This window comes from Orcinus orca, chromosome 14 (assembly GCF_937001465.1).
Source record: "Orcinus orca chromosome 14, mOrcOrc1.1, whole genome shotgun sequence".
NCBI lineage: Eukaryota > Metazoa > Chordata > Mammalia > Artiodactyla > Delphinidae > Orcinus > Orcinus orca.
The window spans coordinates 87,463,740-87,490,768 of NC_064572.1; the positions used below are offsets into that span (position 1 = coordinate 87,463,740).

A 27,029-nucleotide genomic window follows, 5' to 3' on the forward strand; every position below is an offset into this window, starting at 1 on the left:
GTGGGATGTGGGAATCTCTTTGGGCGTTTGGTGACAGGGAGCTGCTGCTTCCTTAATCCGGATTTTTAAATCCAGGACCAACGTTCACTGTTCGTCAGTCTGCCAGGTGATGAACTTTTATGGGACTTTTGTTAATGGAATTTTTTATTAATGGACTTTTATTCCAAAGTCCTGGAATTGCTTCATCAGTAGCTCCACTGGGCCTCTTGGAGATGGTGTCCGGCTGTTGGTGTGTGTGCGCAGCGGAGGAGAAAGGGTGTGAAATCCCCTTGTTAGCATGAAGTTAGGGTATTGCCATTTCTCACGGAACACGTTTCTCTGAACGATCTCCACTATTTATTTTGTCTAATTATAAAACCATTAAAAATTCAACGCACTCCTTAATGTTTTGTTCTGAAACGTAACATTCAGTTTCCTCCATTCATTGATTGTGAGTAGCAGTTGTATTTTAAAATTGCAGTTCTTGTTATTTCTGACAGAAGAGGGGAAAAACCACCCACTCCTTTGCTCAGCGTTTGTCTTAACGGGCTAATAAACACAGCGCCAAGGATGTTAGAAAAAGAAAATACGTAAGAAACATAAAAATTGATTTTAATGGACCGCTGTCAGAGATGGCTATAATGAGCACAAGGGCGGTAATAAATACCAGTTTTCGCCTCCTCGGTCGAGATTTTTCCTGTAGAGCTGCACGTTACAATCAATAGTCTTTTTTAAGACCAAAAAATAAGCAAACCTTTGAATTATATGAATACAGTCTTCTTGATTTCTATGAGAACCATCTGGCTGTAGTGTTCAGAAAATCACAGGCACCAAATAATTTGTAGGGAAAATGTCATTTTGTCTTTTAGCGTGTTCAGTTGCACAGTAAATCACAGAAATTATGTGTTGAATTCTTTTTGTTTTTTTTTTGTTTTTTTTAAAAAAAGAGCAAGTGAATTTGGAGAAGAAAAAGTAGGAGGAAAAACCCCTCTTGAAGTGCTTTAAATGTCCATTAGGAATTGTGAGAACAGAGTGAAGATGAGGCTTAGCTTTGCTTCTACTCTCTGTACTTTCTGAATCAAGTTAGGATTAGGTTCATCTGTGGAGAACAAGCTCCTCCAAGTAACAGCTTAATCAGATGCAGCCGGTTTCTCTGGAGGAGAAGCCCTGGCGGAGGAGCAGTGACGCTGGGTCTGCTGGCGGGATGGTCACTGGAGTCTGGCACCCTCAGTTTTCCTCTCGGCATCTGCAGGCCAGACTCTGGGGTGCGAGCTGCCACACCCCTTCACGAGCAGCAGAGAGAGGAGAGAGAAAGGAGGGGGTGCCCTCTCTTTCCAGAAGCAGCATCCGTGTCTTCTCTCACCTTGCTGGGCACGCCGCGCGGGAAGCACGGAGCTTGGCGTGTGCGAGCTGAAGTCGGCGGTTCTGTGCGGAGCGGATTTGGCGGGGGCGGAGGGCAACCAGCAGTCTGTTGTATATGGTTAATTTGGGGAGGGATATTTCAGAGGTAGAGAACGGCATAAAAATTATCTGTGTGAATACTCAAGAGTTAACAGTTTCTTTCATTTAAAAAAACCGAGGTGAAAACCGCATAATAAAATTCGTAGATTTTAACTGTAAAGTTCAGTGAGTTTTCACAGATGTGTACGACCACACGACCACCAGCCCAAACCAAGATATAAAACACTCTAGAAAGTTCCCTTGTGCTCCCTTTCAGTCACCCCCTCCCCGTTGGCATCCACTGTTCTGATCTCTGTCATGTTGGGTTAGTTTTGCTTGTTCTTGAGCTTGTTCTAGGTGGAGCCATACAACACGTACTTCTTTTCGTATTTAGTTCAGCGGTGTTTTCAAGGTTCACCCGTGTTGCTCCGTGTGTCAGTAAGTAGTTCATTCTTTTTTATCGAGTAGTAGTTTGTTTTAGGAATATACCACAGTTTGTCTATTCATTCTCCTGTTGATGGACATTTGAGTTGTCCAGGTTTGCGGTACTATGAACAAAACTGCTGTGAATATTCTTGTTCAGGTCTCTTTATGGACGTACGTTTTCTTTTCTCTTGAGTGAATTCCTAGGTGTGGAATTGCATGGCTGGATTGCATGTCAAATGGATGTTTAACCTCGTAAGAAATTGCCAACACGTTCCCCAAAGTTTACCATTTTACATTTCCACCAGGAACGTATGGGAGTTTCTGTTGTTCTGCCTTCTCACCGCACTTGGTGGTGGTAGTTTTTAAAGTTACAGCTGCTCTGGTGGGTATGAGGTATTATCTCTCTCACTGTGGTGGTGACCTGCCCTTTCCTGATGACTTACTTTGAACACCGTTTTCAGTAAGCTTTCATTGTGAGGCAAGTCTCTTGCCCATTTTTAGTTGGTGTTTTCTTGGTTTTTGTTGTCAGTTGGTAGTTCTGGTTATAATTTGGTGATCAGATATATGTGTTGATCGTTTTCTCACACTTGGGGACTTGTGTTTTTATTTTTCTAATAATGTCTTTTAATGAATAGAAGTTTTTAATTTTGAGGAAGACCAACTTTTTTTTTTCCTTTCTGTTCGGCCTATTTTGTGTGTTTAAGAAATATTTGCCTACTCTAATTTCACAAATAGATTCTCTTATAAATCCTTTGAAAAACATTATAATTTTAGCTTTTTATGTTTAGATCTGTGTTCCATCACCTTGAATTACCTTGTTGTGAGGTACTCAGTTTTCTCCACAGATATTTAGTTGTTTCAGTATCATTTGTTGTGGGGGGGAAACAATTCCTTTCTCCATGGCATCGCCTCAGTGTTCTTGCCAAAAAATCAGTCACATGGCCATATGTGTGTGGGTTACGTATGTCTGGACACTGTTGTGTTCAGCTGATCTTTTCATCTGTTCTGTGCCAGTGCTACACTGACTTGATGATGTAGCTTGGTGATAAGTCTTGAATTAATGTGAGTCTTCCAGCTCTCCACCCCCCACCACCCGTTTTTTGTTGTTGTTGTTTTTTTGGAAGATTGTCTTGGTTTCTAGGTCTCAGTTTTCCATATTACTTTTAGAATCGAGGTGTCAGTTTCTCCAAAAATGCCTGTGGGGATTTTGATTGGAGTTCCTTGAATCTGTGTGTCCATTTTGGGAGGGTTGACATCTTAAATTGAATTTTCCAGTTCATGACTGTGGTTTAGCTCAGCATTTGTTTAGTTTCTATTTAATTTTTCTCAGTAGTGTTTTGTAGTTTCCACTTTAAAGATCTTGGTGTGTCATTTGTAAAGTTGATTTCTAAATACTTTGTTTTTGATGGTATTGTGAATCAGCTTAATTTTTTTTTCTTTTTAACTTTTAAACTACTGCTGCTGGTACATAACACTTGGTTTTTGTATGTTGATTTTATTCTGCCGTCTTACTAAATTCACTTCTTAGTTCCAGGAATTCTTTTGCAGTTTCCTTAGGATTTTTTCTGTAGAAAATCATGATGTCATTGAGTAAACACACTTTGCTTCTTTGTTTATGATCTTTTTGCCTTTTATTTTTTTTCTTCTGTTGCACTGGCTAGAACCTCCAATATGACGTTGAATAAAAGTCATGACAGTGGACCTCCTTCCCGTGTTCCAGTCGTAGGGGGAAGCTTCAAGTGTATCAGGGTGACTGTTGGCCTTGTTGGCTTTAATAGGCGTCCTTTCTCACACTGATAATGCTTCCTCAATCTGTTGTATTTTGTTAAATGGTTTTTCTGCATGTATCAACATGATCCTGCTTTTCTCTTTTATTCTTTAAATGTGAAGTAAGCTAATTTTTGGATTTTAAACCAATCTTGAAATGCCGCTATACTACATCATTTAATTCATGGTATAGCCTTTTTTTTCCCCTTACATATTACGGGTTGAAATTTGCTATTTCATTGAGCGTTGATGTGTTTAAGTTCATGAAGGGTGTTCGTCTATAATTCTTTCTTTGGCGATGTCTTTGTGAGGTTTGGGCATTTGGGTTTTTCTGATTACATGAAGTGAGTTTGGAAGTGTTTCCTCCTCTACTTTCTGAAAGAGTCACGTGGGGGAATTTTTTTCTTCCAGTTTGACGCCACCCGGAACTGGTAGGAAGGCTTCTGATTAGAACTCCCTTGTCTGATAGAAGTAGGCACTGCCCTCACCCACCTGGAGGGGGCCCTCCCTTGCTTTGGCTTTTTGCAGGTGGAGCCATTTGCGCCCTCCAGGGCTGTCCCCTCTAGCTCTGCTGCTGTGGTGGACGGTAGCCGCGAGGGGGTTTTGAGCAGAGCATCCTAAAGGCTCTGGGCCCCTGTTCTCACCCTCCTTCTTGTGAGTCCTGGCACCTTCGTTTCCTCCGAAGCCGTGCTGGTTTCTTCAGTAGATAAATTAGAAGATGACCCCTGATGTCTGTCTGTAGTGAAATTCCTTTCACACTTCTATACGAAGTAGGGTTCCTGTGCGTATGGCTTCGTACAGTGATCCTTGATTTCTTTTGTGTGTAAGTTACATTACTCAGCTTTCCTAAAAATAAGAGTGGAGAACATCAGTTTGGAAAGTGGTATAATAGTCTCAGTTTTATAACTTCCTGCCGATATCAAGCTTCCCTTCACGACTGTCTTTTGCAAGAGCTTGACCGCCCTCTCCCCACTCCATCTTCATGTGGCCGTGAAGCTTTGACCTCATCATCATGCCCCACAGAGTCTAAAATCTAAGGAGAAGGGCAGGAGAATATATTGGTTTTCCTAATGTTATTTTCGGGCTTGTTTAGTTTTCCATAAAGTTGATTGTAGTATTTGATTACTTGAAGATGGACTGTACAACCCTGGGTTATACTTACTATTACGAAAAACAGCAGTAGGACATTCGGATCTGGGAAGCTAGAGAGGATTAGTTGCATGTGCTTCACGTCTGTCAAAGATTTACCTTTGTTTTTCATTTTTAAATTTTTTCCATATAAAACTTTTTAGAAGAATGCGGAATGCAACTGAAAACGTTGTAGTCCAGCCAAAGTAAGCCATTGTAAAACTTGCTGTATCTTGAAAGACTTAAAAACGACACAGGCTGTGCTGTACTTGACAGGAGTGTATGGTGTCGTGGGGGTTCGGGCAGAGTGTCATCATTTCTGCCTCCTGGCATCTTTCGCCTGCCAGCTCTGGTGTTGAGGGCTGGGAGAGGCACGCGGCTTAGGCCTCACCCTCCTCTGCCGACCCGCCTGGCCGGCCAGCCGAGGGGGGATGGGCGTGGGCCAGACCCTCGGGGACCTTGGGAGAGTGTCACGGCAGGGCCTCTGCGCTCTACCTGGGAGGGGGTCGCCTGCCTCGTCAGGTGCACTGCCGATTTTCGGCCCCGGAATGTGCCAAAGTCGTCACTCCACTGAAGGAAGGAAGGTGCCTTTGAGGCCTTCCTGAAGGAAAGTTGGACTCTTGACGTCCAGTAGGGTCTGTCGGTTTGAACGGATAGTGACTGATGGTTTCCGCATGCATTTGCTGCTTTCCTGTTCATCTTTAGATATTTAAAGCAAGTAAGTGGACCACCAGGAGAACGTGAGGCTGTCAGGGGCCTGTCTGGGGCCACTGACCCTGCACGGGCTGGGCCTTCCGCCTGCTGGCCCCTCGGGGACCTCGGTGCCCGTCGGTCTGCCCCTTCCCAGCTCAAGATAGTTCCTGAGATCCGCAGGTCATGAAAGCCTTCCTGGGAAACTCGTAATTTCATTCTTCCCGACAGATTGGGAAATTTGAACATAGACACAGCACTTGCTTTATTATAATTGGTCTTTCAAGGAAGAAAAGAAAGTGTTCTTATGGATAAACACCTGCAGAGGCGCTCCCAGGAAAGGGACGCCCAGAACTGCGCCGCAGGAATTTTACCTGCAGCTAGTTTAGTTGTCTCGTTGCTTTTCTTCGGTGGCTCGAAATAATGATTTGTGTTGTGTGTGCTTAAAAATGTAATTGTTTTATTTTACAGAATGTTCCTTAAGGAGGTCTCGAGTCAAATAAGCATGTTTCTGTGAGGAAAACTTGCCAAGCTCTGTGGCTTCATAGAAGTCGTCTGTGTTTTAGAGCAAGTGCTTGGGTGCCCTGGTGAGCCCGAGGCCTGGGGGTGTTGAGGGGCCTCCCTCCCTCCCGGTTTCTGGCTCAGGCGGTGCGATATCAGTAGCTTGTGGCGAGTTCCTCTCCTGACTTACGTGGTCAGTAACACAGACCGTGCGCGTACTTCGCTCTCAGTGTCCGTGACGAGAGAGGCGGTGGTGTCGTCGTTCAGGCTGATGGCTGGAGAGATGAGGGGGAAGCCAGGATGCTGCTCTCCAGTTGGGGCGTCTCGGGGGGAGTTCCCCTGTTCCCAGGACGGGGCGGGCCCCGGTTGCAAGTCCTCCAGCCTCTGGAGTGTAAGAGCACTTTGAGAGTGAAGGAGGTAAATTGGCCAATCCCAAGCGGAGGAAGGTGGGTGTTTTCCTCCGAGGCACGTGAAGTATCCTGAAACCCTCTGCTCAGAGCGGTCACCTTCCTTTCGGAGGTGTTGGGCTCTTCGCCTCTGTTCACGCCTGCTTTTGAAAGGATGGCACTGCAGCTTTCCCGGAGAAAGGGCTCTCCTGTCACCTTGGCACTGCCACAGAAAGCCTTTCCCTTTTTCCACGAGAAGGAGACGTGGGCCGTATGCTGTGTGGCCCCTGGAGGACGGGTCCCCGCAGCGCCCTCACTGGGTGCAGGGCTCCCCCAGTTACTGGGATGTAACCAGCATCCGAGTTTACCCTCGCCTTGGGAAATGGTGTGCTGATGACAAGCTCTGGGCTCTATCCAGACCTTCTCCAAGGGAAGGGCCCAGCGCATGTCAGCCTCACCCTGAGGCCCGCAGGGCCTTCCTGGACCGTGTGCTCTCGGGTGGAGGCCCGCCCAGGACCTGTGGTCTTGCAGGGGCCATTTCTGGTGGAATTGGCCAAGTCAGTGTCCCCCCTCCGCGGCCCTTTGGAGGTGCCACTGCCGTGCGACAGCCGGGCCTAGACGTGGGCAGGGCCCCCCCTGCTGCCGACCTGCTCGTCCAGCTCTGTGGTCTTGTACCTCCCATGGTGTCACCCACCCACTTGCTGGCCTCCTGTTGCCAGCCTCTTGCGGTCCTCGCCCTGGTCCCCATTCATCTAATTAACCGCGGTCGGGAAAGTTAGCTAAAGGCTCGTTCAGCTTGTGAGAGGAATGAGGTTAAATCAACTCCGAGAGAAACAGAGGAACTTAACGACAGTGTTGCAACATCTTGGAGGTCATTTCCATTTTCTCTAGGAGTCTTTTTCCGGAAGAGGCTGGGTTGCCAGGAATCAGACAGATACCGGGTAAGTGGGGCTCCCCTTGGAAGGGCCGGGCCTTGTGTGAGGAGCTGAGTGCCGGCCGCGGCGTGCGGCCCTGGGGCAGCTCCCCAGCCCTGCGCTGACGCCGCTTGGTCAGCAGAGGACTTGGGGGTGGGCGGAGGAGGCTGGTACCAGGGTCTCGAGAGAAAGACTCGAGGGGAGAGGGGGCTGTCGCCTCTCCTTCCTTTGGTTTTCACCGCTGACGGCCCCTACCAGAGCTGACCTTCCCTTCCCTGGTCCCTCTTCTCGGCCTTCTGAGCAGTTGAGGAGAGCCCTGGGACGGTTCTTGGTTGGGTTTAGTAACGAGAGCTGGGGTGACTTTGGCACTGGGTGCCTGGATGAGGGTGTCTGTAAAGTAGGATGTTCACCACTTCACGTCTAACGTGAAAATTCCGGCTCGACACCTACTGTTGTAGGAACGGAAGGGACACCGTGACGTGTCCTCGTGTGTGTTTGCCTGCCTCACGCAGACGTACAGGGTGCTCACGCGTACGTGCTGGTGTTTAAAGCTAGGCGGGTGATGCCGGGCCCCTTTCCCAGGGGACAGAGCTGATGCCGCACGAGGAGGAGCGTGGTGGCTGGGACTCAGAGCCACTTCCTCGACTCCTTCCTCTGAGCCGGGGTGCACCTCACGGCCGTCCCCCTCTCCTTTTGTGGAAACGAAGCTGTGGTACCTGAGACCATCTACAGACGTTTCTCACATTTTGCCCCTGGATTTTGATTTCCAGAGTTTTTATTGTTCGTGTATCTCTAATATTTTCTGGTATTTAAACTATCTGTGACTGGTGAATACTTTTCAACTTTTGTTTTTAAAATGTTAATGTCATTTAAGCTGTAAACTCTCCAAATGTATTTGGTTTGTTAAATTTATTTTCTTTAAATTGTATCAGTAATTAGATCAGCTCCTTGGTATTAATGTCCAGGATAGTTCTTGAATGCTGATCAGTTTAGAATTTAAATTGAGTTAAAGGTTAAATGAGTTTAATTTTTGAATTGAACTGAACCATTGTCTTGTGTCAGATTCATCCAGAATTTTTATTTCCAGTTGCTGTATCAAGTGACAGAAGTGGGTCTTTTTGTGATAAAAACATTGAATAAATTTAGGATTAAGCCAGAGTCACTTGTTTGTTCACTCAGAACACGTGAGTGCCTGCCGTGTGACGGGCCCTGTGCCTGGGGGACATGCATTGGGGACGGTACAGTAATGCATCTGACAGCTCCACCCCCACGGAGCTCCCGCCCAGCACAGGACGGGCCTGGGGTGGGCAGTCAAGTGTGGCGTCACGGCCCTCCACGGGGGGGCGTGTGTGAGCAGGCGTGGGGTTAAAAGGGTCGGGGGAGGAGGGGCTCAGGCCTGAGAACCGGCGGGACGTGGTCTGGCCGCAGAACCGGTGGAGCCTGTATCGGAAGGGGACGTGGGGACCCACGGCAGGAGGAGGCGTGCTGGGAGGCCGCGGGCCCTGGCTCGGGCGATTAGCTGTCAGGGCGTAGGGTGCAGGCACGCCACGAGGAGAAGAGTATCTGGAGGAACAGTTGCACGAGGGAGCTGGGCACGAAGCAGCACCAGAGAAAACTGAAGACGGGCCAGGACACGGAAGAGAGCAGGGGGAGGGTTGAGTCGGGGAGGCCGAGGACAGGACCCGCCGGGTGTCGTGCTGCAATTGCTGTGCGCGTCTGCTCCCTCTGGGGTCCCATACTGACTTCAGGTTTCCTTCGGGCTCTGAGGTGGGCGTTCCTGGGTGCCCTGGCCTTCGTTGAACCGGCAGTTCCCACCCAGTTAATTTCAGCCTTGCCTCTGGAGTCCCGGGCGGCGGTGGTGGTTCCACATACGTCTGCAGTGGAGATGGCGCCATCCACAGTCGAGACGGGTCGTGCGTAGCGTGGATGTGCCATGCAGGGCGGCCCAGCAGGGACCCAGACCCAAAAGGAGGTCGAGTTCACACCCAGGGTCTCTCGTTCCCTGTGAGCCCGTGGAGCTTTTCGCCGGGACTGCGGGGGGACAGGAGCCAGAGAATGACTCGCGGTTCATCTCGTTTGTGAATTCTGTAGTTTTCTTCGGTGCCCCCTGGATTGAGCCGGACTCGCAGCTACAACGCCAGGGAGTTCAGAGAAGTGCTCGGCTTTCTCTCGGCCCAGTTTGTGTCTTGGTTTTACCTCGTCCGTGTGGGTTGCTTTCAGGCTTTTACCCACTTCTGTTACCAGGTCTCCTCTGGTCTCGTTTAGTGTTTCCGTAAGAGCGCCGGTATATTTATAAGCATTTCTGTGACACCCTCCCCATCTGATCTACACACACCGCGTATGTGCACGAATCTTTTTTAAACAAGAGGGCTTACACACTCAATATGTTAAGTACTGATACACCTGCAGATTCCGCGTGGTTCTGTGGAAGAACTCGGGTCCTCCTGGACCAGCATTTATTTTGATTTTTGGCGTCTACCGGCAGAATTGCTGTATTGCCGTACACGCTCACGTGTATTGTACGTTGGGGGGATTATAGTTTTCTTGCTGTGACTGTCTCTGATGGAATCACGTTAGGACTCTTAAAGCTGCTTCTCACGTGCCTTCTTCCGGAGGTCGGCCCCACCCCCCCCCGCCCCCACCCCCACCCCCCCCCCCCCCCGCCGTGCTCACTGACCGGCACAGGTGAAGCATGTAGAGAACGCTCTTACGCTTCACTTCCCCACGTGACAGTGCGGGGCGTCCATCGCTTCTGAACGAGCAGCCGTGGAAACCTTCAGCTGGTGAAGCAGACATTCTGCTCCTTCTGTAGATGACCTCACACAGAGCCCGTGCTGGTCAGGTGGGGCTGGAGGATTCCTGGGCTGAGCACCCAGCTCGGGAGGGTGACATTTCTTCTCGTTCTGAAGAAGCTGTGTTGCCGGGAGCCGTCCCTCTGCAGCTCACGTGGGGGCGGGGTACTAGGCGAGGAATGGCCACGTGCAGATTCTGCACATTCCAACCACAGTTTTCTGCCAGGGTATTGAGGCAAGCTAAAAATGGAATATAAACAGAATCTACTGCATACTAGAAGGATGCAGTTATAAGGAGAAACATTTTTAAGACTTAACCCATTGCAGTAGGAAAATGTAAGCCTTGGGGTGTGACGATTCTTTTTTCGGTTCCTTTCTCAAATAGATGTCCTTGTGTGTAGTGTTTATATGTGAGTGTTACGCATGTGTGCACACACACTTGCATAAATATATACATTCTAGACATTTCTGTCCTGCCTCTCTAACGTTGCTTCCGCTAAAAATACATACTTCTAAACCTAGGGGAAATGAAATTGTCGTTCTCGGTTATTAAAGATACCCCAGAAGTAGCCTCCCCAAAAGAGTGGGTTTTCCTTCCTAAAATTCATCCGGAAAAATACTTAGCTTTCTGATCTTTATTTTATCCCGTTTAAGGCTGTTTGTTAGGAAGAGTTATTGTATAACTGAGCACTGCTTTCATTAAAAAGAGCTGGGCCACTTATTTCCTCCAAAGTTTCTGACCTTTTCTAGGTAAACAAAACATCTATTGAAAATAATATTTTGAGACTAACACCTTTGTCACCGCGAGTGATGCCGAAAGCCCCCTGCTTTCTGCTGGTCCTGTGCGCAGTCTGGCCTCGCAGGCAGCTCCTGGGCGTCTGTGGGGTCGAATGGAGGGCCAGGGGCTGGCCGGGGGGCTGGGCAGAGGAGGGAGGCGTCAGCCCCCCATTGGTTCTCAGCAAGTGGCTGGGGGTGGAGATGGGACCCGGCCAACATGTCAGACACAAGTGCAGTGGCTGTCAGGAGCCCACGTCTGTTTTTTAACTGGCTTGTTTGTTGTTTTTTGATGTTGAGTCGTATGAGCTGTTTATGTATGTTGGATATTAATCTCTGATCACTCATATCATTTGCAAATATTTTCTCCCATTCAGTAGATTGTCTCTTTGTCTTGTCGATGGTTTCCTTAAAAAAAAGGACAGAAGAACTGAGTAGACATTTTTCCAAAGAGGACATGCAGATGGCCAACAGGCACATGAAAAGATGCTGGACATCGCTAATCACCAGGGAAATGCAAATCAAAACCACAGCGAGATAGCGCCTCACGCCAGTTAGAATGGCTGTCCTCGAAAAGAACACAGACAACAAATGTTGGCGAGGGCGCAGAGCAGGGGGGACCCGCCTCCACTGTCGGTGGGAACGCAAACTGGCGGAGCCACTGTGGAAGACAGTGTGGAGGTTTCTCAGAAAACTAAAACTAGAGCTGCCATATGACCCAGCACTTCCACTCCTGGGTGTACGCCTAAAAAAACAGAAACACTAATTTGAAAAGATACACGCACCCCAGTGTTCACAGCAGCATTATTTACAGTTACCGAGATATGGAAGCAACCTAGGTTTCCAGCAACAGATGAATGAATAAAGAAGATGTGATGTGTGTGTGTGTGCACGCGCACACACACACACACACGCACACACACATACACAACGCAATACTACTCAGCCATGAAAAAGAATGAAATTTTGCCATTTGTAGCACCGTGGGTGGACTTGGTGGGCATTATACTCAGTGAAATACGTCTGACAGAGAAAGATAAATACTGTATGATATCACTTATATGTGGAGTCTAAAAAAGACAACAAACTACTGACTATAACAGAAAAGAAGCAGAGGCACAGATGTAGAGAACAAACTAGTGGTTACCAGCGGGGAGAGGGAGAGTGAAGGGTGCTGTAAGGCTAGGAGATGAAGAGGTACAAACTATTATGTATAAAGTAACCTACAAGGGTGTGTTGTACAACGTGAGGAGTAAAGCCAGTACTTTATAGTAACTATAAATGGAGTGTATAACCTTTAAAAATTGCGACTCGCTATACTGTACACTTGTACATAATATTGTACATCAGCTGTGCTTCAGTTAAGAAAAGGCGGAGGCCGAGTTTGGACCGCGTGGTGCTGTGTGTGGCATTGCTGGGCGGTAGGCCTGAGGCCTGCAGACGGGCCGTGGCAGTGTTCTCCAGGACCTCCTGCTGTGCCTGTCCAGGGGGAAAGCTGGAGCTGGGCTGGGCACATCTGCTTCTCTGTCCCCGCCTGCGCTCAGACCCCATCCTTCTCCACCAGGCTCTGTGGGTCTTTCTGTCTGGACGTTGGCTTCCATCGGTTTGCAGACACGCATGAACTTCTTCTCAAGGAATTGAAGAAATGCCGGTGTTTACTTCAAATAGTAACCAAGAATCGTTCAGGCAAAGGTCAGGGATTCCGGTTAACAGTTGTTAACGCGTTCTGAATGCTCCTCGGCACATTACTCTTGGGATTTCCTGGGTCCCTGGGCCATCAGAACTGTAAGGGACCTTGGGCAGCATCCAGGCCAGCCCTGTCACTTTCCAGATAGAGGAACCAGAGTCCAGGGACTGAGTGTGCTGCCGGGGCCACCGCGGCCAAGGCTCCCTCTGCTCTCCTAGCGGGCCTCGTGGGGCGGGCTCTCCCCCGGCCACGGGCCATCTCTTGTTCCCCACGTGCTTGCTGGCTGAGCGGCCGCGCTTGCTTGGCTCAGTTGGTTAGCGTCTGAGAGTCAGCCTGCCCGCGGGTGCTGGTGGGGTTTGGAGGGTTGTCCCAGAGTAGGAAGCACACCCGGTGGGGAAGGACGAGGGTCGTGCTGGGGCCCTTGTTGCTGGAGCCGTGAGTCCTCTGGGAGGGGGAGATGGGGCGCGGGGGAGACCCGGGCAGGGGAGGAGGTGCGGAGCTGTCTGTGGCGGATGTGGCCCCTTCTTCCCTGCCGAGCAGAGGGGCAGACGCGGGAGCACAGGCGGCCCAAGGGCATGGCCTGCTCGCCACTACCCACCTCATCGCGTCCTTCCCGTAATGTTTCATTTCGAAAAGTAGGAGACCGCAGCTAGTCGATTCCTTTGTTAGAATTCATTTATTAACTTGACAAGCGCGTTGAAGGAAAGGAGGGAGGGTTCTTTCTGATCTCCGCGCGTCCTGCCTGTGCCGCCGCCTCCTGTCCCGTAGATGCGCTGTTAGTGCGAGGACAGGGCTTCTGCGCGTGGCTTGTTTACCCGTCTCGTTAACTTCTTCACTTCCGCGGCCCTTCTCCCCTTCCCTTCATCATGCCGGCTCCGGGGCCCCTTACTAAAGGGGTGATTAATCTTGTGATATCTTGGTTTTTGCATCTGAGTTTTCGAGAGCTCTCCAGATTCTTACTGCCTAAAGTTCCATATGCCACAGACATAATCGCGTCAGCTGTAGATTGTCTTCTGCAGAAGACACTGACAAACAGCTTTATGATTGCGTTTTTAGCCTTAGTATCCGAGGGCCAAAAGCATGTTCAAGATGTACGGAGTTCCTGAATTTAAACGGTAAGCCGTAAAATTTTCTTAAGGTCGGTCCCCGTCTGCATCTGTTATTACAGAACCCTTAAAGTTACTTTAGCATATGACATTAGTTTGCTTGCATGGAAAGTTATCTGTGTTTGCAAACTTGAACAGTTTTGCTGGTTAAGCGGTCTAGAGATGATACACTTCTTTGTCCAAGTGTGGTCTGGGTGCTGCCTCAAGAAGAATCGCAGCCCACAGGAGAGGCCTGTTTTAAAGGGCGCCTGCTGTTATTTCTGCCCAGGGTGTGACGGGGATCATTTGAATTGACAGAACTAAAAGAGGTACAATTTTTAAAAAATCTACTCTTCAGTTTATTTACCTGATACGGAGGAGCAGAGGTATAAATTAGAGATTGTCATCATTTTGTCCCGATTTTAAGCAGGGCTGGGCCCGCTGATCGTTCCAGTGGATGGTTACCCTCTCAGGGCAGTGGAGTCACAAGGTGTAGGTAGGGAAGGGGAGGAAATTCCCCTTTGTGCCTACATAATCAGTACTGTTTTGACCCAACTACGTCCTCCTTCTGTAGTACAACATACACAAGATAAAATGCATCACTGTGACCGTCTTAGGTGTACGGCTCCATGGCATTCAGCACATGTACGTTGCTGTACGGCCATCACCGCATCCAGCTCCAGAACTGCGTTCTTGCCAGACTGCGGCTCCGTACTCGTGAAACACCAACACCTCAGCCGGCTCTGAGCCCAGCCCTGGTCCCCACCATTCTGCCTCTGTCTCTCTGCCGACACACCTTTGATACCCAGAGTTGCCGGGTTCCCCCAAGCCGAGAGAAGCCTGTCTGGAGATCCAGTCCCCTGCCGACGCAGTAAAGCTGCCTTGCCTTGGATGGCGGATGGGCCTCCAGGCACCTTCTTCTTCCGGGCTGTGGGGCAGGTGGTGCAGTCAGCGCCCCATTGGGAGCACGGGTGCTGCAGAGCCGGTGTGGCCAGATTTTGCTGATAGGTGGGGAAGAACTTTGAAGAAATGCAAAGTTGTGTATTTATTTCTGGGGAGGTATTGCTAATGAAAAACAGGACCCCGGGGCACAGAGATTGTAAGGCAGAGAGAGGCTGAAGAAGGGCGCCATCGTGAGACTGAAAGGATGCTGGGTTAATCCCAGAGCTTTCTGCACCTGGTCAACTTGTCTCTGATGCCGTCGGACTTTTCCACAGAGGAAGTGGGGGAAGGTTAGCAGGGAAGGTCGGGAAGAAGACCGCAGACAGGGCCTGGGGCGGTGGGCTGAGGAGGGCCGGGCAGCGGCCTGCAGGGGGCGCCGCGGCCGGTGGGGCAGGAGGCCCGTGTGCTGCCGCCGCTCCCGCTGGGAGCCCCCGGCCTGGCCGTTCGAGGCGGATATGGCTGCTCTTGAATTTGTGATTTTCACGTCGTTTCGAGGGCCTTTGTTGCACACGGAGGTGCTTTCACCTGTAACACTTAACTCTTTCCCCTCTCTCTGTCTTTAGTGGATGGACTACTGTTGGGTGTGCAGTGATCAAAACCAAAACATCCAACAAGCACCAGAAGATCTTCAGCGGGTACATTTAACACGCTTTAGAGACAGCTCTGAGCATTAGAATGTGGCCTGATCTTTCGCTGCCTGCCTGGAAGCCCGGCCCATGCTTCTCCCAGGAGAGCTTGCCCCTGGCCTTCTGAAAGTGACTTGCAGTCAGTCCAAGGAGGGACTGTGGTCTGAATCACAGAGGCCCGGGTGGCTGCATGTGCCTCCCACCGGGCTTGTGCTGCCCATGGGAACGATTATTAGTTTTATGTCGTGAAGCTGGGATAAGGAGAACCAAAGAACAACTTTTATCCCGTTGTTAGGTCAAAAAAGATAGCTGATTTAACGACCCTCGTAATGGTTCCGTTTATTTAGTTACGAGAGCAGTGGCAACAGGAGGTCAGCTTGGCGAGTGTCCTGGCGGGGGCTCCGCGCTCCCCAGATTTCCTGGGAGGACTGGACTCCCCGCTGCGGGAGACGCCCTTGGCTGTGTGACTTCTGCGGCCCGAGTGAGCTTCTGCCGTCGCCATGAGGAGAGCATGCCCCGGGCAGCCCTCTGCTCCAGGGAGGGCGAGGTGCGACGTGCCACACAGGCCCGCACCCCCAGGAGCCTGGACCAGGCCCAGCCGTCTGCCTGCATCACTGGTGGCATCGCACGGTCCCCTAGGAGTTGCCCCGGGCTGGACCCGTGCACACCTAGTGCATTGAGCTCCGTGGTGCCTCGTTGGCCCGGGGAGCTTGCTCATCCTGTTACTGCATGGGAAGCTCCGACAGGAGGGCCCGAGAGGAGGTAGAGCACCGTTATTTCTGTGAGGGAAGGGGGCAGGGGCGTCCCTACCCAAGAGAGGGTGAGGTGTGTGAGGAGAAGGGAAAGTGTGGGCTCGTCCTCACTGAAGCCTGCTGACACCTACGTGTAGATTCCAAGGAAGTGTTTGGTGCGCCTTGAGCCAAGTTACACGCTCACTCAGGTGAGCGTGTGAGGATTCACCTGTGCAGAGCGTGCCAGGGAGTGTCTCTCTACCTGCACCAGGTAACTGGCTTCATTTCCATGGAGAATTCTGTGTTGGGAGTGTGTCTCCTGCTCACTCTGAGGAAGCCTTGTACCCACCGTGTAAAGGCTGCCTCAGGCTGGTCCTGGCGCGGTGGGGCTGCCGGCTGAAGGTGGGGGGCTTTCTGTCGACGTCCCCTGAGGGACTGCAGTGCAGATGCCACAGTCAAAAGGCGTGGAAGCAACGTACACCCAGAAGTCCTTCCCAGAAGGTTATTCTTCATTTCTCCCCTCACATACAACCTTTTAGTATTTTCTCCCAGCTTTTTCATTAATATATGGAAAAATATTAAAAGCCCTTGTATGTTACATCAAAAACTGTGTCAGCTGCTCTGCTTTTTTCTATTTATTAAAACTTTTCAAGCAGTAAAAACATTTTACTTGTTAATGAGGGAAAGTGGGAAAATTAATGACATAGAGCTTGGATCCACCAAGATGTCTCCTCTTAACCACGCACAGCCAGCTCTCTCCTCGCTGCACGTACTTTAATTTCCGCGATAGGGTTCAGTAAGCAAATGCAAATAGATTTAATGATTTGCATCAGTAGATCATTTCTCTGTTTAATATCCTCTGATATTTTGGGTCAAGGACTCTTTCTTTGGGAGGCTGGTACAATGTCTAGAGCTAAGATTACTAATATTAGTAATAACACATTATGTTCAAGTGAATTGAGATAAATTAATCCTTCTCACAAAGTCAGATTTACACAGTATTTCTGTTTGCTGTGGAGGGAGGAAACGCTGCCTAATGAAGTAGATGAAAGGAACAGGCTGTCTTCCTGGTTGCCCGGTGCGTTGGAGCTGGGTGACACTCGTCAGGCGCCGGGTGTTGCAGTGCCTAGCACTTGAGAGCAGTGGTTGTCTTGTCTTACATCCACACACTGGGTGAACCTGTGGGCCCACAGGGCACACGGTACATTTTTGTCAGGTCCGTTCAACAAAGGAGTGAAATTAGAACTCTGTTCACCAAGCACTCATTGAGCTTTTCTGTGTCAAGCCGGTAGTAGCCTGGTGCGAGATGGATGCAAAGACATGAGCCTGTCCTCAAGGAACTCTGTCCGTTAGGGGAGCCAGAAGTGTCGGCGAGTAGGCAAAGAGAACAATATGCAGAAGGCACTAAAGACTGATTGAGAAGCTCTGGAATCAGGGCAGGAGGGAAGCTTTCATGGGGAGAAGGCAGAGGATCTCATTGGTGGCCTGTCCCAAAGGCCACCTCCATTCCTGCCTCCCCTTAGAAAGACTGAGTGCCAGGTGCTGGCTCACCTGACCTTGCTGCTGAGGGCCGTGGGGAATGACTGCTGCCCTCTGGCTCGCTCCAGAGGAAAAAGACCTTTCCTCCCTCATAACAGAAGTATGACTGCTCCTCAGTCTTTGGACATGATTGTATGAAGATGTGTGATTCTGGGAGCTGGGGCAGCTGTTTTGTAACCATGAGAGGGTGAAGCTGGAGCCGAAAGGCAGTTTGCTACAAGGAAGGATGATGGGAAGAGCTGGGTCCTTGATGGGCCCGCCGGTGGCCGACTTCCCTCGGAACACCTGTGACCTGATGCACGTCCACACCACATGTGGCACAGCCACCAGCAACCTGCAGATGGTGTGCTTGTAATGTTGTCATCTGTGAAACTTAGGCTCCTTTTAGCAAATAAAGAAAAATGCAAAGGAAGTAGGAGTCACTCATAGTTCTGATACCCAGAAGTACGTTATTCACGTTTTGGTATAAGTCCTTCTAGCTTTCTCATCGCTGTGTGTTTAAAATCAGTTCTGTATTCTACATTCTAAATTAAATCTTACCTCATAAGCATTTTTATTATGTTATTAAAAACTTTTTTAAAGTATGATTGTTTTTTTTAAAGGTCTGTCTTAGAACCTTTTTAAAGGCCTGTGTTGAATGGTTGTGCCAGGATTACAAATCTTCCTGTCCTGGTGAACACCCAGGGTGTTCGTTTGCTGTCACTGGCTTGCTGTACACATCCTTGATGAGCACCTTTGTGAACCTGGGGGAACGTTTCCTTAAGTCTTCTGCTTTCTTTCCCTGTAGCTTATGCCCCTGTAACACCCTTTCTTTTCCGCACAGTCATTTCTGAAATTAAATGTGTTCACGTGACCCCCCCCAACCCCGCGCGCCTTCAAGAATGTGGTTTAGTACTTCAGGGTGAGAAAACACTAGCGCTGACTCCTCTGACCCCTCAGTCCTTGCTCTTTGACACCTGAACTCTAGACTCGGGTGTGCTGACCTGCACTTCCTGGTGTGTGGCTGCGCAGCCCAGGTGTCAGATGGTGCCAAGGGGTGGGTGAGACCCACAGCCTCTGGAGCTGGACTCCTGTGTTTTGAGGCCCAGCTCCACCTCTTTATAGATGCCGTGGGACAAATCACTTCACTGCTCTGTGCCTCATTTGCCCACATGTCAAGTGGGGTCACGGTAGTATCTGTTACATAGGATTTTTGGAGGATTAAATCCGCTAATCTCTAGAAAGTTCTTGGAATGGTGCACACCCCAGAGTAGGCTCCGGAATGTTAGCCGCTGTTATTGGTGGCGATGATGGCAGCCGTCCTACTACCACTGTTACTGTCACCTGAAGTAGCCCTGGGGTACTCGCACCGCGGCCTCCTTCACCTGGAAGCTTCTTCCTGCCCCTCCTCTCTCCCAACTCTGACACATTTCCCAGCCCTCTCTGTGCTCCAGGCTTGGTTCTGGAACCTTCCTCCAGGCTCTTCCAGCACTTTGAATTTACCCCGTGCTGGCCCCGGTCCCACTTTGTTATAATTATCTCCTTCAGCGGCTGTGTCTTCTAGCCTCTGAGGTCCTGGAGGGCAGGACCACGTCTGTCTTGCTTCCTGACTCTGCGACCCTTAGTACCTGGTACAGGAGGCGCTGCAAGCATCTTTGTTAAAGATGGAGCAGAGGAAGGGCTGGGGACTGGAATGTCAGCACTCTTCATAAAGAACGATGTGCTTATAGAGGTCGGAGGTGAAAAGGGCATCGTGTTCAGGGCTTTGTCTCAGCCGGTTGCCAGGATCTGGCATGCTGTTTACTCGGGGTTGTCCCCCTCTGAGATCCTCTAGAGCAGGTGGAGACCGTGCCTGGGGTCAGGGAAGCCCACGCGGTTAGCTGGACCTCCTCGAAATGGGGCTGCCTCCAGAGAGTCCCAGATGGGCCCTTCTGCTTGACCATCGTCTTCAGAAGCAATAATCAGCTGTTAAAACAGTGGTTTCCAAGTAGCCTTTTGTTCTCTTAAGCATTCTCTTAAAAAGAGTCCGCATTTTTGTGACTGTCTTGCCTTGGACTGTGAGGGGTTGGCAGGATTTTGTCGCTTTCTGTGCTCGTCCGCTGCTGTGTTATCTTGCGAGCTGAGACCACGCAGCGTTTTACTCAGTTATTTTAGCGTCAGCCCTGTTGGTCTTGGTGAGAGTGCTTGCTAAGGGCTGGACTGAACTGTGTCCCCCCCCCCCAAATTGGTATATTGAAGTCCTAACCCCCTAGTACCTCAGAATGTGACTGCATTTGGACATAGGGCCTTTATTTATTTTTTATATATATATTTTACTGAAGTATAGTTGATTTACGTTGTGTTCATTTTTGCTGTACAGCAACGTGATTCAGTTATACACGTATATATACATACATGCATTCTTTTTCATATTCTTTTCCATGATGGTGTACCACAGGATGTCGAATACAGCCCTCTGTGCTGTGCAGTAGGGCCTTGCTGTTTATCCATCCTGTATCCAATAGCTCACATCTGCTAACGCCAGCCCCTCCATCCCTCCCACAGCCCCCCCTTCCCCTTGGCAACTGCCAGTCTGTTCTCTAGGACATAGGGCCTTTAAAGAGGTGCCTAGGGTGGGCTCTGGTCCGATATAACTGGTGTCCTTATAAGAAGGGGGAGATTCGGACACAGACACAGAGAAAAGACCATGTGAGGACATGGTGAGAAGGTGACCATCCGTAAGCCAAGGACGTAGGCCGCAGGAGGAGCCAGCCCCGCAACGCCTTGATCTCCGACTTCTGGTCTCCGGAACGTAGCACCCGATCTGTGGTTCTTTGTTACGGCAGCCCTGGCACCTAGTGCAGTGCTTCTCAAGGACTGCCGTACCTTCGTGTAGCTAGCTTCCTTTCTCGTTGCTGTGGGGATGTGCGGCCGATGAAGGTAAGCAGTCGTCCCTGGTCAGGTATGTTCCTGAGTATCACCTTTGTTGGCAGAGTCGTGGTAGGTAAGATGGGGCCTCAGGACACAAGGAATTACGGGAAAATGATTCACATGGCCTCATATATAGTAGAAAAGCGAAGTTCAAGAAGGCGTCCTTTTTTAACAAATGAAGACGGTTTTCTAAGAGTAGCAAAATGGCGAGGAAGGTGCAGACATTCCCCACATGCCTCCTTCTCCACACATGCACAGCCTCGCCGCCCCCCGTCAGCATGCCCCGCCCCGGTGGCACATTTGTTTCAGTCAGTGAACCCACGTTGACACATCGTGATCACCCGAAGCCCGTGGTGTAAGTCACCGTTCGCTGTTGGTGAAGGTGTCGTTTCTTAAACAGATCAAACTCAGCAGTGATAAAAAGCTGGCTCTGGCGAGTACCGTTTGTCCTGTGGCTCTCCCTCAGGTCCCATGGACTGGACTTGGAGAGTCTGTGAACTAGCCCTTCCCTGAAAGAAGCCTAATGACCTTTTATGTTCTCACGCTTCTGCAAAATACGGGAATGCTTGCACTCCCTTTTTATAAACCGTTTTTCCCTGGGCTTGGTGTCCTGTTGTCCCTGTTTTGCTGCTCTCTTACCTGTCCCTGTTAATCCATGCTCCCTAGAGAGCAAGATTATTTTTCATTATCCAGATGCAGTAGCAGTTTACACAATATCTTACCCCAGCTTCATTACTGAATCCGAACATCTGCTCTGACGAGCGAGCCAGTGGAAACGGTTTCAGACGTGCCATCAGACGCAGAATGCAGCCTTCGTGTCTTCACTGCTCTCCCAGTAGTGCCTTGTCTCCCCACCTCCTTGTTTAAACTTCTGAGGCTTCTTTGTTGACATCTTTCCACCTTTTCCTAAGGGTTTAGCCCATCTTGAATCTCTGTATGAGTGCCTGGGGTCACTACCAGCTTGGGTCGAATTTTGTTCGTATCTTTGGGATTTTTAACATATTTTGCTATTTGTTTGTTGTCACGTACGTTTCTTCCACGGTAGAAATAAATTGTAATTTGCCTCTGAGACTGCCCTGTGACCTTGAGAACTGCACACAAGTGAACTCAGTAATGAGTTCACTAAATGTTAAATCATTAGGTAGCTGGTGTTTAAATGATATGCCTTATGGGGAAGCCTTTGAATTTTTATATAGGTATTGACAAAGTTAGTGATAACTGGTGAAGTTGGTTACAGTTTTTTAGATAGAATAGGAGCTCGTCATTTCCCCCAGTTAACAGTGAGATAGAAGCCCTTGTAGATTCTGTCTACAACACGTTTTCAGGAGTGAATTACTAGATTTGGAAAGTGAGGGATGCCTGGGTTTGTTGTTCTCAACTTCTTTTTAGAGGAACTGAACTAAACTGTACATATGCATATGATATTTCAGAATATTAGTCTACAAATACAGAATTGCATTTGGAGATAGATAGGTGTCGTCATAGTCATTCACTATGAAATAAAAGATGTGGCTTACAGGTATGTTTCCCCTCATTCTGGAAGTTGCTCTTGCCTTCCCTCTGCACAGACTCCAGAAAGAGGCTCCCCGCTTCCTCTGCGTGAGCGGGAAGGCCGCCTGGGCCTTCACGCGCCCGCCCAGGATCAGGCCGCGCGCAGCAAGCAGCCGTGTCCTCGGGACACGCGCTTGGGAGTCTGGGAAATGGAAAGCTCACCACCCGTTGCTGGTAAATGGCCGGATAGAAATGTGTGACACCCTGGCTAACAGGCTGTGATGAAACTGAAGGTGGTCTTTCCTAAGAAGCCTTATTGAAATACTGCCCGTTTGGGGTAAATGTGATAGTACAGTAAGCCCTGAGCTTGGTGGGCACATTGCAGAATGCAGTCCTGTTGGCTTTCTCTGACTTCCTGACGTCCTCAGCCCCACGGCCTGGTGGGGCAAGTGCCCTTTTCGTCTACGTTCGCTAATTTCCCGTTTTCCCTCTTTAAATGGAAGCTGAGGCGTTCTCTCTTTGGCTCTCCTTTCTGAGATTGGAAATTGTGTTGCAGCTCTGTTGTATTATTGTGAACTTGCCTGTGAAAATCTCCTGTGGCTTTTTTGTGATTGCCGCCCTGCCCCGTACCCGAGGAGAGGCACTCACGGTGCCTCCGCTTTACCTCCAGTTTTGGAGTCTTCGTTTTTGTTCTTTTGTGACAGTATAGTTGATTTGGAGTCTTTCATAAAGTGTGTCAGATCATTTTTGCCGTTTCTCTTTCTCCGTCAACTTCCTTTTATTTTCCATTTCGATCTCGGTTACCCTTCTTATGCACACTCATGCTTGTTGCTGGTGTGTCAGTTCTGCTCTGAGGGTAGCCTGCTCTCATTCCGTTCCCATAATGGTGACGTTAGCAGTTATCATGTTTGGCATTTGGGATTCGATGAAGCAGTGTTTGGTCTTCTAGGGTTTTTTCATACAGCACTGGGGTGATATCCTAGTGCTAGGATACTTGCGTTTACCAGGGCACAGTTTCTGCATTGGAACAAGGCACTGGGTCCACACGCAGGCATCTCTTTTTACTCACAGGAATTAGTATTACCTTGTTTGTTTACCTAAATCTCTAACCCTTTTAGGTGAGTGACCTCATGATAACAAGGGTAATTAAAGTAGTATGCCATATTGAGTAGACTTAGACTACACATTTACCTGTATGTACTGTATTTCCAATATTTAGTCAGAGTGACTTTTCTCAGATATTTAATAAGAATTAATAATTGAATGTACTCTCGCCTTCTTACTTCGCCCTGGGATCCCATAAGATCTTTGACGCTAAAACTAGTTTGGGCCCTTAAGGGGTTTATAGAAATTAGGGATGTCTGAGTATGGAAATGGCTGGCATGGTGAAAAAATTGAGTCCTTAAGTAATTTGCTATTCCCAGTGATCATTAGAAGAAACCCCTGTTCCAGCTCCATTTCCCAATCTTTTTCTTTTTTTCTTTTCTTTTTTTTTTTTTTTTTTTTTAACTATTTTCGGCGGGGGTGGGGGTAGTTCTTGAGGTGTTAGAGGGTAATTTTTTTTCATGTGATCCCACCGTAAGGGAAGTGGCTTTGGCTATCGTGTTGCCTCGATGGGTTATTAAATTGTCACTTCTAAGAGATGAATGTGGGTTATAGAGTATGTTGTGCCATATATCATCTTAGTCATCAGGAATGTTTCAGAAAACTGAATAAGAGTAAATTCTTTCAAATTTATGATTGAAATTAGCCATTTTATTAGGTCCTTTAAAAAAAAAAAGACAAACTTTTAAAGTCTTTCTCAAAGTATACACCTTTGTTCTCAAAAGAGGTCTGCAGACTGCCCTTAATTTGTCTTTTGAAAGGACACAGAATCTTAGCAGGATCCTCCTGCTGCAGAAGTAGACAGATGCAGCGGCTGTTCCTCGGACCGTCCGCGTGGAAGGCTGACGTGCTCGGAGATTTACTGTGCATCACCCTGGCCATCATTCCCCTAAGTATTAATTTTAACTCCACTAATAAGAAACTGAACAAAAGTGGAATTATGAGTTCAGTAGTATTCTACGAAAGGTCAGTTGTTAAAAAGGCAGAGTCTGACATTCTGTGAAAAAGGTGCCTTCATTAATCATCCTGATAGGAGAACCCGGGCGTTCTTGACCAACACCAGTGAACCTTGCAGTGGGCACTTTCGGGGCCTGATGCGCACGTCTTTATGTAAGAACAAGGGTCGTTTAAATATATGTTGAGATAGTTTAAGGAATTTATCTTTGAACTTGGAAGATGTGTGTAGAATACAGAAAATCTTATGAAATATGCTTTATTATTTTGAAAAAGGAAAACACCTGTTAATTCCTAGTCATACTGTGATGGAAGCATGTTTTAGGATACAGCCGGCTGTATTTGGATCTGTGCTGGACTGCAGGGTAGCAGTGCATTTCCCAGTGGGTGAGCGGACGTCTCCTAACGTGTCACCTACAAACACTGATAAACTTTCTTTAGTCTCTTTTGTGATCTCTGTTAGTGGCTTAGCTTATTATACGTCTGGACCCTTTTCTGCAAAGCCGGTCGTAGGCTGCTTTCTGACTCTCATTCTCTTCCTCTTCGTTATTGCAGCAGAGTGCCTACTGTGTGCCCAGAACTTAGACACATCACGTTGAATTATCTGAGATTGTACGTGTCCTGCCAATTGAGCGCTAAAGTTCAACACAGATACATAAATTATTAAGCAGTTGACCGGTGACACATTCATCAGTTGACCATCTTTTATTGTAGCCTGTTGACAGATTATTTCCTTCAGCCATTAAAGCGCAATATTGTCGGAGCTAAAATCTCTTTCTCGATTCTCTTTGTCTGTGTTGCTGCTACTGAATTTCACTGAGAGCATCTCAGTAGGAGACTAACCCAGAATACTCAGGCGGCATTTCTTCTTAGAAACAGGTGTTTTCAGACATTTTTAAAAGCTGACTTCTGTAAATGGAATTTTTTCCTTCTTGCTCTGCCCCATCGAGCTGCATCGCGTTGCGTCGGAAGGGAGCTGACGGGAGCCCACTCGTGCTTTCTGCCGAGGGAGGAGGGCGGGAAAGGCGTCCTTTAAATGTCTCTGTCCAATCAGCGACTTCGTATTTTTAAAGACTCCTGGGGTGTCTCTCTGCTGTCCTCGAACGGTGATTCTCCTGTTAAGTTCATTGTCTCTCATTGCATCTCTCCCTACTGCGTTATGAAGCCCTCCTTTGCTGTGGAAGAGAGGGGGAACCAGGCTGTCTTGATGGGGACAGTCCCAGGCGGGGAACGTCTCCTTTGGAATTAGCTCTCTCAGTGCAGACAGCACTGGGGTCGACTGAGGTGAAAGTGGGCGAGACAGCAGGAAGGTGGGGCATCGGCCTCAGCACAGCTGGTTATTTTGACCTTGGCTTTGCTGTGCCCAGCAGGGCCCACTCTGCCGCATTGGATCCCACGTGAGGGGCACAGAGGCTGCTTGTACATCACCGATTCTATGCCAACCCAGCACCCTACCCCCCAGTGGGGTCACAGGGGTTTCTGCAGGTGCAGGGGCACAGGCTCGAAGGACTTCAGCAGTTTGCCAGATGCCACACCTTGCCGTTCTCACGGTTTTATAGATGCGGGTGTTAACGATAATACCTTGTGTGATGGCTCAAGTCCCAGCTTCCTGCGAGGACACGGAATCTACTCTAAAGCATAGAATTATGTGCAGGGAAGGTTTACTTGAGTTTTATCAAGACAACGTTTATTAGATTCTGCAAAGAGCATAAACTGCTATGTCTGCAGTGTTACCATTCTGTCTCCTTATTGTCATAATTTTTGCTTAATGGGTGTTTGTGCTACATTGACCAGGTCCACGGGTTGCTTAACATAAATGATTACATTTGCTTATGATTAAAACTTCTTCCATTAGAAATGCAGCACCCAGGACTAGTAAATGACTTGCTGTTGAAGGTTTATACTTCATTAGCCACGTTGTCAACTCCACGTCGTCAACTAAGAGTTGTCTAAGAGTTAGGGACACTCGTAATGAGCTGTGTAATAGGGACCCTCCAACAAAATAAGGAGAGACCAAGTCTTCTCAGGGCAGCTTAGCGTGCAAATAAAAGGCCAGCAAGCGCATGGTGACTGTGCTGGCTGTGGACTGAGGCGCGCTCACTCTGGCTGGGAATGGCAGGGGTGAATAAAGTATTTTATCACTGGAGCAGGACTTGTTGTAAAAAATGATGTACCATTCATGACCAAAATCCTTCAGGATGCTCTGCCGCCGTTCCCCTCTGAACCCTACTGCTTAAGTTCTAAGCGTCTCATGAGTCTCTTGATACAGCATTAAAAGAAAGAAAAGTATTGGGTTTAACGGTGTTTGTTTGGGAATGGCGCTCCAGCCCTCCTTGCCACCGCTCGCCCTCACTCATCTTCGGCTTCGGTGTTCGATGGAGAAGGGACGCCACAGCCCTGATTTCCTGTGTACAGTAACGTGGGGTGATGTGGTTTATCATCAGAGGGCACATAGCAAAGAGACGGAGCTTCCTGGAGTAACTACATTAAATGTGATGGGCGTTTTCGTGACAGATGTAAAATTCTTAATCTTGAAAGCAGTTGCTTTGTGGGTCAGGCAGCTGGGTGTTAGCTCTTCTCTTCTGACAGCGGTAGTAGAAGCTTTGCTTTCCTGTTCTGGATAGGAATAGGTCTGCTTTACGAACCTTACTCGGTGACGGAGACTCTGGCTGGGATAGGCAGTAACAGTGGACCTAGAGTCTCAGGAGACAGGGCTGAGCCAGTCCTGACTCGGCCACTTACCAGCTCCGTGACCCTGAGGGAGCTAGCCATACAGCTTCTTCTGGGTCACCTTGTAGAAATGAAGTTAACACCAGTCTCTCAATATTTTAACACAGGTGCACTCAGTTAAAACTGTGCTCCATACATAAGGGTCCTCAGCCACCCGTCCCACAAATACCTGAGTGGCCCCGGGGTGTGCGGGTCCCGGGCCCTGGGACGCACGGTGTAGCGCGGCTCTTTGGTTCTGGTGTGGTCAGGATGTGGGGCTTGGCTCGCCCGGCTTGCCGTGCCCGTCACTGGTCCTGGGGCTGGAAGCAGAGCCTGTTGGTGTCCAGAGGCAGAGGCCCTGTGGTTCCCTGGAGCTCCCGGCTGTCCTTGGCCAGTGCTGGGCCCTCAGGTCCCACTCGCCGTCCCCTGCACCCACACACTCTGTAGAGTTTCATCTCCTGAGTATGTTTAAAAA

At 48.9% G+C, this 27,029-nt stretch overlaps 1 protein-coding gene across 10 annotated transcripts in view; it reads left to right on the forward strand.

Annotated features, from left to right (window-relative positions):
- MGMT (O-6-methylguanine-DNA methyltransferase) overlaps positions 1–27,029 on the forward strand; it is a 344,622-nt gene that overhangs the window by 60,600 nt on the left and 256,993 nt on the right. The gene's annotated exons all lie outside the window — the stretch shown is intronic.